Here is a 19691-nt window from a genome sequence, read left to right as displayed (position 1 = left end):
AATGAATGAATGAACTTTAGGGCAAAATATTGACTTGATTACAGTCTTAACATTTTCACCTCTACTGAAACTTCTCAGGATGTATTTCCATTTGCTATGAGTCAAAATAAGGCGTTAAATCGATCTAATTAATAGACAAACTGCCAAAAGCCACTTTCAAGACAGTATCAGTCTACCAAGAAATATTTAAATATCAAGCTCTATAGTAGTCTTACCTCCTCAATCAGCTTTATCCCTTATAAACCTGATAAGACGTTCCAGCTTAACTACACTTTTTGTTTTACCATCAATGTTTCAGCTGTTCTGGATTTAGCTACATAAGATTTGCTCATTTCATTTCCTGTTGGTGTATTCATGAACCGATTTCATATAGAAACGAACTCGCTGGAAAATACGTCTTTCTGAGTTGTTTTTTTTCTCCTATTTCCGTTCTGTAGTAGGGCACTTTGTGTAGGGACAAAAGGTGACCCTTCTAACTGAAACCAGTTTCCAGGGTCTGGAAAGCCACCTGCATAATAAAAATGCCATGAGGGTAGTTCTGACTGTACACCTCCTCTGTTCACCCCCATTTTCGGGTCATTACGATGGTGAAGGGCTACATGAGCACATGCTTTCATTCTGAAAAACTGCAGGACTCTCTCTCTCTCTCTCTCCCACTCCCCCTATCTCTCATTTTGTCAAAGCTATGTATGATATCATTTCCTTGCAATGGTCCAAGCCAAACATTCATTTCCTCATCACCTGGGGTTGTGTTCTGACAGACAGCTCAAGGATCTCTGTATTCCCTCACATAATTAGCAAAACCAGGCATGGCCATAATCACATTCCACAATATTTTAAAATGATGTGCCCGAGAAAGACAAGTTATTTTTCATTGATTTATTGATTGATTTTGTTTCCTTTCACCTCGACTATGAGATATACGATGATGTTTATTCATTCAGGACAGTTTGTTCCACATTCGCCTTCTTTGATTAAGGAACCAAACATGTATAGGAACCTGTACTCATGAATAAGACCTACTGGAGGTTTCTATGACTGACAGAAAGCCAGCGATATAACTGTGCACCAAGTGGGAGTGTGATATTTCATCATTCATAATTAACTTTTGGCCATGTTAGTGGTTGTGTCTCTGCAGTGTGGGTGTCAGCTGTGGGCAAATAAGAACTTTTATTGCTATCAGTTTAGACAAATGTTAGACAAGTTCCATCTAGCACACAAGAGTTCTTTGGTTTGTGTCTCTAGGGAAAATCTTAAAGGTTCTATGTAGGAGCAGTGTTGGCTTAGTGGGTAAGACTTTGGGCTACTGAACAGAAGCAATGCCAAGCTTCCACTGTTAAGTCTTTGAAAAAGGCCTTTAACTGTCAACTTCACTGTGTTAGTTTCAACTGTAAGTGACTCTAAATAAGAAAAAGGGCCAAATCTGTCAATCTGGGACCCTACAGTTGCCTTACCTACTGTAATTTGGCTTGGATTAAGATTTCACCCAAGTGAGTAAATGTAGATCCTTTTACAGTAAGTTGCTTTGGATAAATGTGGAAAAATGGAATACGTATATATGTAGAAGCATATAGTAAGATGTTCTGAATAAAACAAAGGTAGTTTTGAATCATCAAAAATGTTGAAAAAACTAAGTTGATTTGGATCGATTCATTACCCAAATAGGCAAATGTAAATGTAACACAATACAGGAGTTAGGCAAAAAAAAACCAACAAAAACAAACAAGCAAACATACATAAAAAAAGGCAAACTGGTAACTGTAGAATGTTACTGTAGGCTTTCTTGGATAAACCTATGATTTTGAAAGAAATAAATAAAAATGTAGAACCTTAGTGTAAATTATATTGAATGAATGGGTATTTATAGAACCTCTTTACAGTAAGTAGCTTTGAATAAATGTTGGCCAAAATAAGATAAAATAAATAATTAAATAAAATCCAGCCGAATGAGTAAACGTGGCACTCTATCGGAAGTTATTTGGTATAAAACTCCATCCAAATCTGCAACCTTGCTGTAAGTTGCTTTAGATAAACCTGTCATTCATGTAGAACCCTACTACGTCTTGTTCTGGATATAAAGGACAGTCAAAGAAATAAGAACGAGTTCTTTTACATAAAAATGTCAGCCATAAGAATCAGTGTAGGATTACAATCACCGTTTACAGTTGTACTATCAAAGAAAGTTCCGAGTAGAACCTCTTTAGGAAGAAAACGTAGCTTTTCTATGCAAAGAAGCCCCAAGGTACCATTTTGTGGAGTACGGTGAAGGCTTTGTAAACACGGGGTCTTTCAAGCTTCCTGCAGTAAACATTGTTATTTTGTTGTCTGTGTGCTGAGTTCAGTCTTCATGGCCTGCTCAGTACACGCTTACAATTTCCTGTTGGCACTGTAAAGATTTTTTTTTGGTTTATAAACCTCTGGTGAATAAACCAAATAACTCTCTATGTAGAAATTCCCTCATTTTGTAGAACTCTACAGTAGATGATTTCTGTTTTGGAAGATGTTCCATGTAGACCTAATTTTAGAACCTAAAAAGCAAAGAACATTTGAATAAAACTGTTTTCTACTGGCTTTTATACTATGTTATGAATGGACCAAATATAATTTATATTGTGTAAGCCATGTCGTTTAAGGAGACGGTAAAATAGAAATTTTAAAGCATGTTTCTTTAGGGATATGATGCTTTTTTTAATCAAAGACAATATTTAATGTGAATTCATTAGTGGTCTTTTCTTTTGTGTAATCGATCAGGATTTTATTAGGGCCTTTTTACACCTGGTCACTTCATGTGTTTTCTCTGATCCGATAGCTATCTGATTTGTTAAAACATAAAAGCGTCTCGGCGAATCGGATATCGGAATCGGATATCTTTCTATTCCCGCCCAATATGCAAATATATTTCACCTCATTTCCGGGGTAATTGAAATGGAACACGCTTTGGTGTATGCGGTTGCTACAAAAAACAGCATTTACTGTTTGCTGCATTTTTGTTGGCGGCAGCAGCGCATTTTAAGACCCAACGAGACACCTGGGTGAAAGATCAGAGCCAGCACTGGTGGGAAAACATATTTGTTTCTGGCGTGATGCACGACTCGTGAGTCACCTGCGAGTGACGTACTTCTGTTTGGGAGGAGTATAGCTCTGACGTATGTGGATTGAACAACCACATTCATTTACACCTGTCCAGTTTCATCTGAAACGCGTCCCAGACCACCTCCTGAAGTGGTTTGAACCATTGGATTTATATCTGTCTCGAAACCGTTTCGGAGGGCATTTAGACCTGGTCTTTTTACCATCGGATAGCTATCGGATCACAGAAAACGCATGAAGTGACTAGGTGTAAAAAGCCCCATAGATTGGATATGAACATGGAGTCAAACCCAGGTGCTAGTCTACAATTAATCATTGGGGACTTCTATTATTGGTCTATGTGTATATGATGACGTAGTCAGATGTGGTACTAAGATGTGGCCAAAGTTCATTATATTATTATTATATAAAAATTTAAGTGCTACTGATGAATCTTGTGGAAGTAACACATTTAAAAACATTGTTGTAACATGTTACACTTGCTTTTATGCTACATTTAAATGGTTGGGCCTGGTTTAACCTAGGCAGCACTTATAAATCTTTATATTCCATGCTGTGTCTGTGTAAAGGTGTGCTTTTTTTTTAAAGAATGATGTTAGTGAAAAATGTTAGTGTTTATTTCTCAAAGCCCGTCCAACACTTTTCATCTTCTTTTAATTGTCCAGTACAGCAGTTCAGCTTGTGACTCCTTTTCCCATTAGCATGTTTGGATTCTTTCCCTTGCTTTCATTTGACTTTTTTCTCTTTGATAATCCTCTGCTTTGCCTATTCCACACACTCCGACCTCCAAATGTGTTCTAGCAGGAGCTCGAGAGACCGGTTCTCTGTAGAACATAGTATTCCCCATGCTACACCCAAATGCAGATGTTCAACTCTTCTGCCAAGAACCAGCACGCCTTTTTCTCTTTTTCGCCAGCCTCAGGACAGATCCACATTGCACACAGCATTACTGGCGTACAGATGATCAGTGTGTGTATGTGTGCGTGTGTGTGTTTGTCCTCACTGTTAGCGTCATGACCGTGAGCAGCTGATGAATGATTTCAGATGTATCTTTCTCTTTTTTCCTCAGCTTTCTTTTTTTCCCTCTATTTTATTCTCTTCGCTGCAGCTGATATGTTCGCTATTTTAGTGTTTGACCCTGACAAATGAAATTGGGTTTATGGTGTCGATCTGGAGTGATTATATGATCGAGGATTCCTCTCGTGTGAATGACCACAGCAGTGAGTCTAATCAGAAACACACCCCTATCATATGGCGATCTGCTCCTGGTTATTGCTGGCTCAGGGAAGTGTGTGTAGGATGAGAGGTATTTCCTACAGTACAAATGAAGACCAGGTGTATTATAGGATCGAGCCCTAACAGTTCAGCCGTTTTAAAACAGGAATAGAGAGAAAAAGAAAACAACTCCACTGGTTCTGCCGATGTGTCTCGTGTATCCATAGAGGCTTCTTAAATTTCATCAGTTTTAGTTAATGATGTGAAGGGATTTCATATGTTAATAGCAGGTGATTTATCTTTGTATATATATATAGTATTGTGAGTGTGTGTGTGTGTATATATATATATAGTATTGTGAGTGTGTGTGTGTGTGTGTATGTGTGTATATATATATACACTGACAACAAATTATATCTGCTTTCTTTTATAAGCAGTAACCTGAGATTGAGTAAATAATGTGAAGGCTCTAAATAATGTTTTCTAACAGTGTTTATTAAAATGTTCACTAAAATATATTATTTGATATTCTTTGGGTCTCTTTTTTCTGCACTTATGGACGTGTGGATACACTTTTCAACCTCTTATTTCTTTGCAGCTCCACTCCACAGTGTTAATCACTGGAGACTCAAACCTCTCTTTTTCCCAGCTGCATTTTTCTCTCTCTTTTACTCTTCTCTGGTCTACCTATCAATCCTTCTATCCCCAGACCACCTCTCATCTTTCGCTTACTTTCACAGTACACGTTCTCAGGTCTGAGTAATAAGTATAACTGGTAACTCATAAGACAGCTAACAGATTGTCTGTTATGAGGAGCAGTGAATTTTTTGACATGACGTGGCAACGTTATTCAGGTATAAAACTAGTATATATGGTAAATTGTCATTATTTATATTTATATGAATGTGTAAAGAAAATCTACATGCTGTTAAATAGTCATGAAAAAAAATATCTTTTCTATATTAACAACTTAGAAATGGACTCATGGTATCGTGGACTTTGGAAGGAGTCTCCAGTGTCATTCAATTACATTTTCATTATGAGGTCTATAAGACAAAGATGTTTACACTTGGTATCTCTGTAATTTTACAAGCTGTATTGGGACACGCTGTTATTGGAAAACAAGGAAAACAATCAGAGCAGATAATATTTCCTGTAACAGCATGTATATTATATTCCACACAAATGTGTGTATTATTAAATATTACACATTGTATATGAACTTAAAATGTGCTTAATGCATGAGAACACCTGCCCACACACACACACACACACACACACACATACAAACACACACCACATATCCACATGTAATCTCAGGGAGGTTTATTTTTTTTTCTCAGATTATTTATTAGGCATACATATACATTTTAATTTTCAATAACAATCAAATTTTTTGTTATTTTAATTCCAATTTTTTTATATTCCTGTATCGCTGCTTTGAGAAAATGTCCATTGTCCATTCGAAATGTAATTGAATTGAGATTACCTAGCTATCGGATAACACTGAAAATGTTTTAAGTGTCATGATAATGATACGTAACGATATTGCTAACACATTATTGTGGTAATAGATACCAGTATTGTACGTCTGGTGTGAGCCGAGGTAGAAGAGAATGTGGCTAATTTGTATCATACTCTAGCCTGACTGTTTGACGCTGGCTTACTGACTCTCTTGACCTTCTGTTTCTTATGCTGGCAGACCAGTGGCTCTGCTGCCGGTAATTAGATTTCATTCTATATATGCATGTATGTGTGTTTGAGTGTGTGTGTGCACGCTTGCACTGTTTAGAACTGGGCTTATGAGGGCCAGCCGATGCAGAGCTCTGGTTAAATATTTACTGTTCAGGGCAGATTCACCCAACTTTTTAAAATTAATGACCGGAACGGCATGTTTGGATAGTGGCAGAGGTATTGAACTGTTTGCAGAGCTATTCCACCTTGTGTTGGTGACATGCAAGTCAGTTCTGATTTTCCTCTCCCTTTTGCACCCCTCCTTCCATTCCTCTATCCTCTCTGGGAAGTAATGGAGAAATACCAGCACGGTTATAACCCACACATTGCACGAGCTATCGGATGTGCGTTATATATTAAACTGTGTTTGCAATGGATCACTGCCACTGAGAAGTAGGAGCTTTGGCTTCTGGAGCATTTCCTGCTGTAATCCGGTCTTTCCTTATTGTCCATGCTTTAAAGAATATTGTGCGTCACAAAACGCCGTGTTATTAATATGTATCTCTGGTTCTAGATCAGGCTCGGGAAACAGGCTTGAAGTAACCTTAAAAAAAAAAAGAAAAAAAAAAGAAAAAGGAAAAAATACATGCTCTAAGAGGGAAAGAGAGAGGTGGAGGAAAGAGAGGATAGATAGAGAGGCTAAACGGATTTACTACAGTTAATCTGTTCCATAGAGCAGATATGTGGCTTCTCTCGTCCTAGTCTTTGTTGACAGAAGTGCACTCCATTGTAGGGGCTCCGGAGGCCATGAGGAGGGGGAATTTTTTGAAGGGCCTGCTATCGGCTGCCTCCATTCGTTCCTCTCTCACCCTGCAATCCTCAGATAGGCCAGCCTCAGCGCTCCACAGAGAAGATTGAATTGGAGTGTCACTCGCGAGGCATAGGGCAGGATCAACTCTCCGTATGAGCGAAGCAGTGGAGGGGAGAAGAAGAGATGACAATGCTTCCTTCCTTCTTTCCTTCCTTCCTCTCGATCTTTCTCTCTCTCTCTCTCTCTCTCTCTCTCTCTCTCTCTCTCTCTCTCTCTCTCTCTCTCACTCTCTCTATCTCTTTCTTGCTCTCCCCTAATCCATTTCTCATCCCAGTTTAAATGTTTATTCCTAAGAAAACAAATGTGCCATTATAATATCACTACGCTGGATTATTACAGATATATAAATGTTACAGTTACAATGTTCTTTAGTGATTTAGCAGAAATCATATATAATTATAGAAATATTATAAGCTGGAAAATTCAAAAATAATTCAATTCAGTTCAATTTCTAAAGTGTTTTTATGAAGACATCGTCAACAAGCAGCTTCTCAGCAGGTTAAATGTAGATTCGGATCCCGAATGAGAATAAAGCGACGCGAGGAAGAAAGCTTAATAGTAAACCAACCCAAACAGGATGCAGGGAATTTTTGACACTGGAATTTAAAATTAAGCTTAAATCTCATGCTGAGCAAAAGACTCAATAATACTAATAATCAATAATGCTAAACATTCTCCAGCTGAATAGAAGAAGCAAAAGATTGGAAAAGTGAGTAGATATGCTAACAAAAGAAGTCTCTCTCTCTCTCTCTCTCTCTCTCTCTCTCTCTCTCTCTTTCTCTTTCTCTCTCTCTCTCTGTCTTCACGGTCTTATTTGACTTTGTGTGCTTGGTTGGTTTTATTATGACAGGCTGATGCTGAGGGGGGAATTAAACTGTTAAACAGACAACTGAGGCTGTCTAATGTTTAATGCAAGAGCCAGAGCATGTAAGAACTGATAATGGATACCAACAGGACGATATCTTATTTGTATTTGTTTTTTTCTTTTATTATTAGCATTGAAGAAAAGATGACATTTTTTGGCCTATACATTCATTCTTATCATACATATGCATACACATATACATAATAATAAAGCATTCTGTTTATATATTAAGAGTGCTTCTGTAGTAAGGGGTGTGTGTGTGTGTGTGTGGGTGTGTGTGGGTGTGTGTGTAACATGTGGATGAATATGGAGTTCTATAGGACGAATATGGGGATGACTGCAGATTTCCAGAGCAGCCGTTGTGGATGATCACCAATGCTAATGAGCTGTAGAGAGCAGCTAGTCATGGCTGATTCAAAAGGTCACCCAGAAAGACAGAACCTGCCTTCATCATGCAGTTATCATCTTCAGCTGGTCTGAAATGAGACACATAGGTCCAAGCAGGGACAAAAAATCTTCAAAATGTGATGGACTGGATGCTTGGTGTGTGTGTGTGTGTGTGTGCGCGCGCGTGTGTGTGTATGTGTGTGTGTGTGTGTGTGTGTGTGTGTGTTTTCTTGTTTAGAGCCAGGAATGGACAATTTTGTAAAATAACATTATTATTATTATTATTATTATTATTATTATTATTATTATTATTATTATTATTATAAGGAAGAAGCGGAAATTTAGATAAAGATAGATAGATAGATAGATAGATAGATAGATAGATAGATAGATAGATAGATAGATAGATAGAAATAAATGCTAAGGGGGAAATAAATTCTTTTTCCAACAAGAAAAAAGTTCAGTCTCTACATATAAATCTCTTTATTTATATATAAATGTCTTTCGAAATTTTGACAACTTTTGGTTTTCTTTTCTTTTCCTTTCTTTTCTTTTTTTTCTTTTCTAGTATTTTCCAAAACTATTGGTTTGGTTCCATCTCAAATAATAGATACATAAACAAAGTCTCAGGATAAGTAGCTATCGACTGTATGATCAACTTGAAGTGTTACCTGATATTACCCATCATCTTATGTTTCGCTGCTCTTCCTTTGACTCCTGCAACCGCATGTGTGGCTGACAACCGACAATGAAACATGACCACAAATGGGAAACACCTTGCAGTGATGGTCAGAAGTCCACGGCCTGAAATCGTGAGGACGACGTCTCCCGTCACGGGGGAAAGGAGACTCGCTGGGAATGGCATTTTCCTGATCGAGTTACCTCACCAGGGAGCTGGCACGCATAACGTGCTCTCCGAGCTCAGCTCAGCAGCCTTCACCGCTGCTTTATGTGTAAGAAAACAGCTTTACATACTTTCAGAGGTTAGAGCAACAGGAAGAGATCGGCATGGTTTATTATGATCACATGTGTAAAGTAAAGGGAAATAAATCAGGAGGTGCTTTAAACATTTCACACAGGAGGATGTTAGCTTTTAATATTTTACTTGTTGATTTTGGGACTGAATGTTAGCAGTGTGACTTTTAAATGTTAGAGGAAAGAATGAAAAAAAATATCCAGCACCAATATATTTACTATTGGAGTGGAAGTAAATCCTTAAACTATATTTATTATATTTGTTAACTATTATTTTATATTTGCTAAAATGAATATGCGCAGTTTCAGATATTGTCTTTTATTCCCGAAGAGTTTTAAGATATCTGCTCAAAACATAGCTTTTAATTTTTTGTTGTATTTTGTTTTTTTTTTTTCTTTTTCTGCTGAATATTGTAGACATTTATCTTATCTCAAAATAACTCAGAATATTCTAAAGATGGATCATTTTTGCCACATGACTACAAATGGGCCGTGATGTTTTCCTCCTGCTACAGAAATGATCAACTGATATAAATTAAGTTCACACACTGTATGCACAGATCTTGCATCATATATATCTCATCCACTTTCTCATCCACATCAAATTCTACTGAAACTAATCTCAGGACTGTTTACCATTTAACTTAGTCAGGGCAATAGAGCATGTGTGTGTGTGTGTGTGTGTGTGTGTGTGTGTGCGGGTGTGTGTGTGTGTGAGGGAGGCAGATCCACAGCTCCTCCCTGTGGCACACACTGGATTACTTCAAACCCAACAACTCAGACACACACAAATGCACACTTGTGCACTTGGAAGATATTTGAAGCCTTATTGCAAATCTTAGGGAAATGCTTGTACACCATCTTCATCATCATCATCATCATCATCATCATCATCATCATCATCATCACCATCATCATCATTATCACATTTACGGGATTTTACAATATTTATACCTTTATATTTTATCATTAAAATCTGTCGATGTTGGAGGTGTTTTTCTTGTATGTATTTTTTTCTCTTTTTTATATATATATATATATATATATATATATATATATATATATATATATAAATATAGTAAATATACAGTAGATATATAAAATAAGTAAAAATACAAGAAGATAAATACAAAATGACACAAATCTGAAAAATAAAAAAAAAAAGTTTGGAGAACAAATATTAAATATATGATTAATTGTGGCAAGCTATTTACATTTTAACAGTTTGTTTTGTGTTATTTTAATTTTTAAATGGTTATTGCTAATGATTTGTCAAAAATAATTCTGCAGCCTGTGTGTCTGTTTGTGTAGGTGTGTGTGTTCTGTTTTTTAGATTGTACTGAAGACCAGCATTTGATATATGTGACATTTTTTACATTGTTTCCCAACAATGTGAAAGCCTTTAGAACCAGCACATGTGGAAATTTTATAATTAGCTGCCATAATAATTATATAACTGGAATGTCATCAGAACAATAACGTGTAAAAAGAAAAAAACGTGTGTGTGTGTGTGTGAGTGTGTTTGTGTGTGTGTGCGTGCGTGCGTGTGTGTGTGTGTCTGCGCGCGTTTGTGTGTGCGCGTCACAGGGCCCATGAGTGCAGCCGAGGCCTAGTCGGTGTACTCTCACGAGGGTGCTTCCACTCAGGTCCTGACCATTACTATGTTCTCTCTCCTCTGCTCTGACATGCCTGTGCGTTCCCACCTGTGTACCCCACTCTTGTATATTGTTCCAGGTCTTTCACCATTCTTCTTCCTTTGGAAAGGGGAAAGGGAGCAAAAAAAATGACATTTAGAAGAGATTGGTGGGAAAAGCAATCTTAGATCATTGTGTCCCTGCAGATCACAGCTTAGGGGAGAACGAGGCTCTGTGCCATATCTGGACCTGTAACTTCTTTACAGCTAAAATGGCGCAGCCGCTGCTGCTATTTTTCCCCTTGTCCTCTCCTCTCTCCTCCTTTAATGGGTGAGTGGAGAGTTCCGGCATCGCATTCATTCTCTCACTGAGGATGTGTCGACGCCAGACTCTAGTACTGAGCTCTGCAACTCCCACACCATATGGTCCCTCTCAGGATTCGACTCCTTGTCCTGTAGAATTATGGGAAAGCCAGCTTAAAAACACAATTAGGTAGTTAAATATAAAATATTTAAGGCTGCTATTGCTCGCGGTGAGCATGCCCACAAAAGCCAAATCACCTTCGGTTAAACATGTACTCTACCTCACTGTATCTTCATGTCTTCAAGTCGTCATGTAAGTAATTACGCTTTAGCCTATATACATATACATATATATATATATATATATATATATATATATATATATATATATATATATATATATATATATATATATATATATATATATTATAATATATTTTTTAATTATAAAATTATATATATAATATATTATACATATTTATTATATGTTTTAATGGTATTTCTAAATTTAACGGTGTATTTTTTTTAGTTTTTTTCTCACTGCAAATTCCAAATATGAGCAGTTATGATTAATTACTAACATACCACAAAGTCTCTGGTGAGGACCATTGTGGTTTCTCTTGCACTAGGACACTAAAAATACCTTCACACACACTTCACACACACACACACTTCACACACACACACACACACAGCTATACCAATCACACAGCATACTTGTGACAAACACTCTGGAAAACAAGATTTTGTTGACAATGCAATAGCTCAAATGAAAAGATTCTGAGAAATTATATATATATATATATATATATATATATATATATATATATATATATATATATATATATATATATATATATAATGTTTTGCTCTTTTGTTGGTTTCTGTGGCGCCCCCTAGATGTGGGGAAATAAGTAATACTAATTATTGCTGCATGAGCACCTGCAAAAAGGCCAGCATTCCATATGGAGAGATAGAGAGGGAGGGAGAGGAAAGAGAGAGAGAGAGTAAATAGAGCTCTTAAGATCTCTTTTTCATATCCCATTCACACTTCCATCCTCACAGGTCCATTTTCCCTCTGTCCAGGAAATTATTACTTCACATTTACACACATGGACATTCTTATTATTTCCATGCTGTTATTTCCTGAAGTAATCAGCTTCCTGCTCATTTTGTGTCATGCGTCAAAACGACTGATTCCCCAACCAGGTGTGAGCAGTAATATATTTCCGGTCGTTTCTTGGATCCCTGCAACCTGCCCAAAGGAGCACAGATCCCCTCACTCTTTCTCTGTCTATTTGCTTGTGCTTGGTTTCGGTGATGGTGAGCGTTAAGAAAGACTTTCAAGTGAGCGGAGTCTTCCTCCGGCGAGTTTGGTTAGGGGCTCGCTTGGAGCGAAGTGAACTTGGCCCCTCTCAGCTTGCCTCTTTAATCCCTCGTTCATTGCAGGGGCCGGGGGCCGAGAGAGCGGCGCTGCAAAAAAACAGCCTGCGGCCGTACACCTGATTATCTCACCACATTTACATCTTTTACAGCCAGTAATAGGGATGATGTTTCTCATGGCTCTGAGGCCCACAGCCAATATTACACAGTCATTGTGTCCCCCACCTTCCCTCTTATCACTCCATCTCTATCTCTCACTCTCACACTGGCTCTCTCTATCACTTCCTCCACCCATTCAGGAATGCCTTATCCTCTCAAAACTACCCACTCACTGACTCTGTGTGTGTGTGTGTGTGTGTGTGTGTGTGTGTGTGTTTGTGTGCACCCGGGTATTTTTCCTGGCATCTGGCACACCCTCAGGATGGAAAAGCAGAGATGGACACCGCTGGCAAATGACAATGACATTTGCTCCAACTCACACACAAACACACACACACACACACACACACACACCCCTGGGACGACCTTACTCTTCACACTAATTCCTTGCTGAATGAATAGATATGCTATCCACACATTTAATGCAGTAAACGTGTGTGTGTGTGTGTGTGTGTGTGTGTGTGTGTGTGTCTATGGAATGTGGGAGTTGTTGCTGGTCCAAAAATAGTGCATTAGTTTAGAGAAGTATTTCTAAAATATGTGTCTTGCTTACAAATAAAAAAAAAAAAGACCAAAAAGAAATAAATGAATTAAAAAGTTCACATAAATAAATAAATAAACAAACAAACAAACAAATAAATAAATACATTTTGCAAAACCGCTTCGATCATTCACTGATTGAGAAAGAAAATCATCTTGTTTTAAGTTTTTAACCTCTGAAACGAGAGCTCCGTCATGTGGTTGTTCTCCTCTCGCTGGAGTTCTGCTGCATGTCAGAGCAAAGACAGTGAAGTAGGTTAAGATGTATTAAATTAAAGCACTGGATCTGTACAGGGTTAAAATAGCCATAATGGACGAGCTACAAATTTAGTTCAACAAATAGACTCATTAGTCATACAGAATCATTAGTCACCATTATCCCATTACACTGTCACCTTCTCACAGAGAACACGGCTGCTCTAAATGTTATTCTTCTAATTCCAATTCATTAGAACTCATTTCAATGTATTACAAATGTTACATCACTGTAATTTAAACCTCATTCTAAACATACACACCGACAGCCATGAAACACAGCGGCTCTGAACTCACACCGGGTTTCTGTCAGTCAGCACGGAGGATAAACGGAAACGATCCAAACGACAATATCCCATTACGCAATTACAATCATTTGTAAGTTAAACCTTAGCATGCCCAATTGTGCAAAATGCGATTACAACCTCGCAAAATCGCCTGATGTCACACAAATGGAGATATTCCATTTAGCCTAAGGGCGGATTCTGAGCAGCGCCATGCTAACAGTGCTTCTTTTTCCTTAAAAGCTGTTGTGTTTCAGTTTGCAATCATTTTCACACGTGCTTTCTCACACAGGTGAAAATTACTGGCAGGCACTTTTGAAATGGGCGTAGGATAAACCCCAAGGGCCTTTGTGTGTATGTGTGTGGTTGTGTTTTATTTATTTATTTATTTGTTTATTTATTTATTTATTTATTACTATGCTAGCATAATAGCAATGCTGAAATCTAATTTTAAAAAAAAAAAAACCTTTTGAGGATGACATTTGCTTCCCATAAGACATTCTTGAATTAAAAAATACATATAATATTACTTGAGTAATCCTATAAATAAAAAAAATATGTTACAAATAAATAAAGAAATACATTTCAGCACTTGGTGTGAATGTGGGCGATTTTGGAAATTTCAGCAGAGTGGACCAGAGGAGGGAAAAAAATGCGAGAGGGAATAAGAGACCATGTTGAGGTTCAGTCGTCACACTCTGCCATGACTGTAAAGGTGTTGAATAATGCACCTCTCTATAAACGGAGTGAACACGCCGGCCCACTTAAGTCACTTGATTCATTAGTTGCTTCAGGCTGATGGAAGAAAGAAGGAAAGAAAAAAAGAAGAAAAAAGTTACGTTTACGTCACCGGCTTGCCTACTTAAAACATGCGCACCTATTATACAGTAGTGTAGAACCACCCTTCTGTTAAATTTTACAAGTGTTTCATAATTTGCCAATAAATTTGATATTATTTATAGACCTATAATCAGCCTCTGGGTGTTGAAGTACATTAGCTTGAAAGGTCAATGCCTATAGAAACACGTGGAGAAATGTTTGCTGAGTGGAAACATGCATTATGCATTTTATTTTCCTTTTCTCAGAGCACAATACTAGTTCAAAAAAGACTGTATTGTGAAGCATCGATCAGAAGATGTAGAAAAGGTTTAGAAAAGGTTTTTTTTTAGCCGTTTTATGGTTTGTGTGCATTAGGAATTGGGATTTGGAACAGTTAGGGTGGCTTGTGTTGTGGGCTTGTGACTGTAAATCCTGTTTGAATACTTAGTCATTTTAGCAGTGCAGGAAACCAAAAGTGTGGTTGCAGGAAGCTGACCGCATGTGTGTGTGTGTGTGTGTGTGTGTGTGTGCATAGGGGTGTGTACAGTATGTTAATGTGTTTTTGTGTGGTGGGGTATGTGTGTGTGTGTGTGTGTGTGTGTGTGTGTGTGTGTGTGTGTAGGTCTATGTGTACGTGTATGGATGTCTATATGGGTGGGGGTGTGTGTGAAGGTGTGTGTGTGTGTGTGTGTGTAGTTGGGTGTGTGTGGTAATGTGTATGGATGTGTATGGGTGTGTGTGTATGGGTGGGGGTGTGTGTGAGTGTGTGTGATGAGGTCGTAGCTGGTTTGAATTACTGATGCTTGAATCAGCCTGTTCTCTTGTTTTTGCTCTTCTCTTCTCTTCTCTTTTCTTCTCTTCTCTTCTCTTCTCTTTTCATTCTCTGTTAAGATTTCATACAACGTCACAAGAGACCACTACTATGCTAATTACTGAGAGAGAGAGAGAGAGAGAGAGAGAGAGAATTGGGAGGTCTTGGGGCATCTATTTTGCTGTAGGGAGATATTGTAGAGGATGTGTGGTGTCAGGAGGGTTAGCACAGGGTAAATAACTCTACTTTAGGTCATATGCGTCATGTGTCTATGGGTAAAGTGTCATGTGACTGTTCCCTCAGAACACATCACAACCCCAAGGTAGCTGACTCGAGTCAACTCTTGACAGTGATTACATGTGAAAAAATTCACTAATAAAGTTAACCTGAGTTTCTGCACAGGCAAAATATGCTTTGGAATTAGCAGAATAACTGATAACTATACAGTAGTTCACAGTAGTACACATTATTTTATATTGGTGAAAAGCTTTGACTTTTAAAGAAAGCATCAAGCAACATCACTGAACGAAACACATGTTTAACGAACTTTTGTTTACACAGAAAATCTAAGTGAACCTGTGGTAATGTAAACAGTGTGTACTAATTGGACATAAACTTGAGTTTTGTTTGCTGTATTGACTTGGACGTGTTCGCTGATGTTTCTCGCTCTTAGACATTGGACACATGTTTCTGTCATCTTTTCTTTTATCATGCACAAAAGTTTTAGATTCAGTTATTAATCCTTCTATATAAAATAATAATAATAATAATAATAATAATAATAATAATAATAATAATAATAATAATAATAATAATAATAATAATAATAATAATTGGAGAAAGGAATGTTTAAAGCCAACTAGTTAGAGTAAAGACTTTTTTTTTAATGGATGTCCATCTGGACCATGATCTAATCTTGACTAAGCCTCAACACATTTTTGACATGGTCTTGACTTTATCTCAGTTGGTGAATTTCTCACTTAGATGTGTCTTTCTCTGATCCTGCCATCTAAAACCTAAACAATTCTGTCTTCCTGCTCTTCTCAAGTTAATTATATGATATAAGTAATTTTTTAAATTAAAGAGTGGTTTGGTGTTTAAGTCATTCCCCTTGCACCTCTTTCCAAGTCCGAAGACATGCATTGCAGTCTGATTGGCATCTGTCATTATCTGTAGTGTGTGAATGGGTGTGTGTGTTTGCAGTTGTGCTCTGTGATGGGTTGGCACCAAGTCCAGGGTGTCTCCTGCTTTGTGCCCTGAGTCCTCTAGAGAGCCCCCAGGTTACGATGACATAAATAAGTGGTACAGAAAACAAATAGATGGATGGATGAATAGATGGATAGATAGAGGGATGGATAGATAAGTAGATGAGTGGATGGATGGATGGATTTATGGATGGATGGATGGATGGATAGATGGATGGATGGATGGATAGATGGATGGATTTATAGATGGATGTATGGATGGATGGATGGATGGATGAATGAATAGATTTATAAATGAATGGATGTATGGATGGATGGAGGGATGGATGGATGGGTGGATAGATGGATGGATTGCTAAAACCAATTACAAAGGACCAAACAGATCTCTCACTATTTGTCTGGGTATTCATTTACAGTTTTATGAAATTCAGCACTAAGTAATATTTAAAATAATATTAACCCATGTGGAGTATGTAAACATGCCATTTATCACTGCTCTTCTATTGCACTTACTATAAATATAGAACATATGACCTTTAGCTGTCAGATGCTTTCTAATTTTCTATAGATTTAATTATGGTATTTTTAAGAAAGTCTTTGTGAAAGCCTGGTAGACCGAGTCATGAGTGGCATTTAATGGCCTATAAATGAATCTGAACTCATTTAAAAAGAGCAACTTTAAGCAAGTTAAAGTAGAATTGTGTTTGCTTACATAAGAAAAGTTCCCCTTGCTAACCTGACCCTAATTCTAACATTTACAATTTAAACTTTCACAAATTGGCTTGTAGTATTTGTTGCCAGAAGGAAATTCTCATAAATCTGTTATTGTGATCATGTGTTTTTTTCATCTTACAAAGACTGCCATTACTGTAGTTCTTAATAAACCTCAGTCTTATAAAACTGAGAAAGAGAAAAGTGAGAAGGAGAACGAGTCAAACTTTTATACAGCCAGAGCAGGCACAAAATACACTGTACACTGCTTTACACACCTACAAATAATGTAAACAGCTGATACCAAAAATCTGAATACAGTAATGGAGTAATGACTGAGTCAGTGGTTTATGTACTGTACAGTATATACTATTCATATTTCTTACTACTATGTTTGCTTTTGTGTCTGTTTACTTTCTGGGAACTCGAACTGATGCATTGGACAATCGATTTGCTGAAATATACATTTATAATGAATGTGAAAGCTTTGGTCTATTTCATGCCCTACAAGCATCCAGTCACAGAAGTGAGAGATTGTTTTTATTAGTTAAACTCACATACAAGGTGATGATTTGGTGATAAAGAAACGTTTGTGAGTATGTCTTGTGTAAAGGGTTATTTGTGTAGCACTTTTAACAGCTGACATTGTCTCAAAGCTGATTTAGGGAAGGATGGAAACAGAAGTAAAAAAAAAAAAAAACATTTAAAATAATTTTACTATTTAGATTTGACATTTAACATTTAAAACCTACAAAATTTAGCATGGATTTTCTCATCTTAACCCGTTGGTCATTATAAATACTATTGATCATGTTTAATGATTTTTGATTTAAAATAAAGGCCCATTTTTGTAGATTTATTTAAAAGGGAGTCAGTTTTAAGGTTATTATGACTTCTAAATAAATTTCCAGCCCGAGAGTCTGTCTGATAGTCATTTCATTATCTGAGCAAATGTCCTCTGTGATCTTTTTGTCTCCAACATTGTCCATTATCCCCCATGACCTGTGAATGATGCTAATGCAGCTGCTTTATGATCTGGCAGGATGGACATTAAATTAACTTCTCACTGTAAGATTATCAACTCTACTTCTACTTCTTATAATAGACCAAATGACTCCTGAGCTAGAACTAGAAGGATGAAGCCCTGGCTTTTTGATATCTAAAATATTAGGTCATGTAAGTTTATTTAAGCAGCCTACATACTTTATATTATCAAATTACCCATAGGATGTGTTACGTTCTTACTATTCAACTAAAAACAAACCATAAAAATGATCATCTCTAAAATTACAATGACATTAAATCTATCAATACTCTTAGCAATGACTACAATTTTGAAAGATTCAGCACACTTAAAAACAGAGTGTTTTTTCATGCTACATTTATTTATTTATTTATTTATTTATTTATTTGTTTGTTTGTTTGTTTGTTTGTTTGTTTGTTTGTTTGTTTACTTGTAGGTTTCATTCATTTCATTATTCCAGCAAAAATAAACAACATAATCCAGATTTTGTGACAAAACCTGTAGACATTATAAAATACAAAGCATACATTTTTATAAAAAAAAAAAAAAAAATCAAAAAATGATTTTATCAGTTCAGGACTCTGACATAGCTCTTGTTTGTAATCGGTACATTTGGGAGTTTGGCTGAAATGTTGCGAGGTTTTTCTTACATAAATAAGCAACCAGATCATATTGCGAATTTGTATCATTTCAAACAAAATATACGATGTGTTTGGAGCTTGTTTGTTTTTATACATATAAACATGTCATAATTCAAATTTTCAGAATTAGCTTCTAAAAGTTAGGCTACGCCTGAGATAGGCACAGGCTCCCCGTGACCCGAGGTAGTTCGGATAAGCGGTAGAAGATGAATGAATGAATGAATGAATGAAGTTAGGCTATTGCAACTCTGTTAAATTTACCACAAAATGCCAAAGAAATTTCTGTCCTTTCAAATAAGGAATTTCTAATTTTATTATTATTATCATTGTTTTTTTTTTGTTTGTTTGTTTTTGTTTATTTTTCTGGCTAATTTGACATTTTTGCATGTTCAGTACAGGTTACGGGGGCATGGTGGCTTAGTGGTTAGCACGTTCGCCTCACACCTCCAGGGTCGGGGTTCGATTCCCGCCTCCACCTTGTGTGTGTGGAGTTTGCATGTTCTCCCCGTGCCTCGGGGGTTTCCTCCGGGTACTCCGGTTTCCTCCCCCGGTCCAAAGACATGCCTGGTAGGTTGATTGGCATCTCTGGAAAATTGTCCCTGGTGTGTGATTGCGTGAGTGAATGAGAGTGTGTGTGTGCCCTGCGATGGGTTGGCATTCCGTCCAGGGTGTATCCTGCCTTGATGCCCGATGACGCCTGAGATAGGCACAGGCTCCCCGTGACCCGAGGTAGTTCGGATAAGCGGTAGAAAGTGAATGAATGAATGAATGAGTACAGGTTACCAAATGACCAATCAGATTTAGCCATCTACTTACATCAGCTTCCCTTTTATTCCAATCACAGAT

The sequence above is a fragment of the Tachysurus vachellii genome, chromosome 2 (assembly GCF_030014155.1).
Source record: "Tachysurus vachellii isolate PV-2020 chromosome 2, HZAU_Pvac_v1, whole genome shotgun sequence".
NCBI classification, from domain to species: Eukaryota; Metazoa; Chordata; class Actinopteri; order Siluriformes; family Bagridae; genus Tachysurus; species Tachysurus vachellii.
This window is presented reverse-complemented; position numbering follows the sequence as displayed.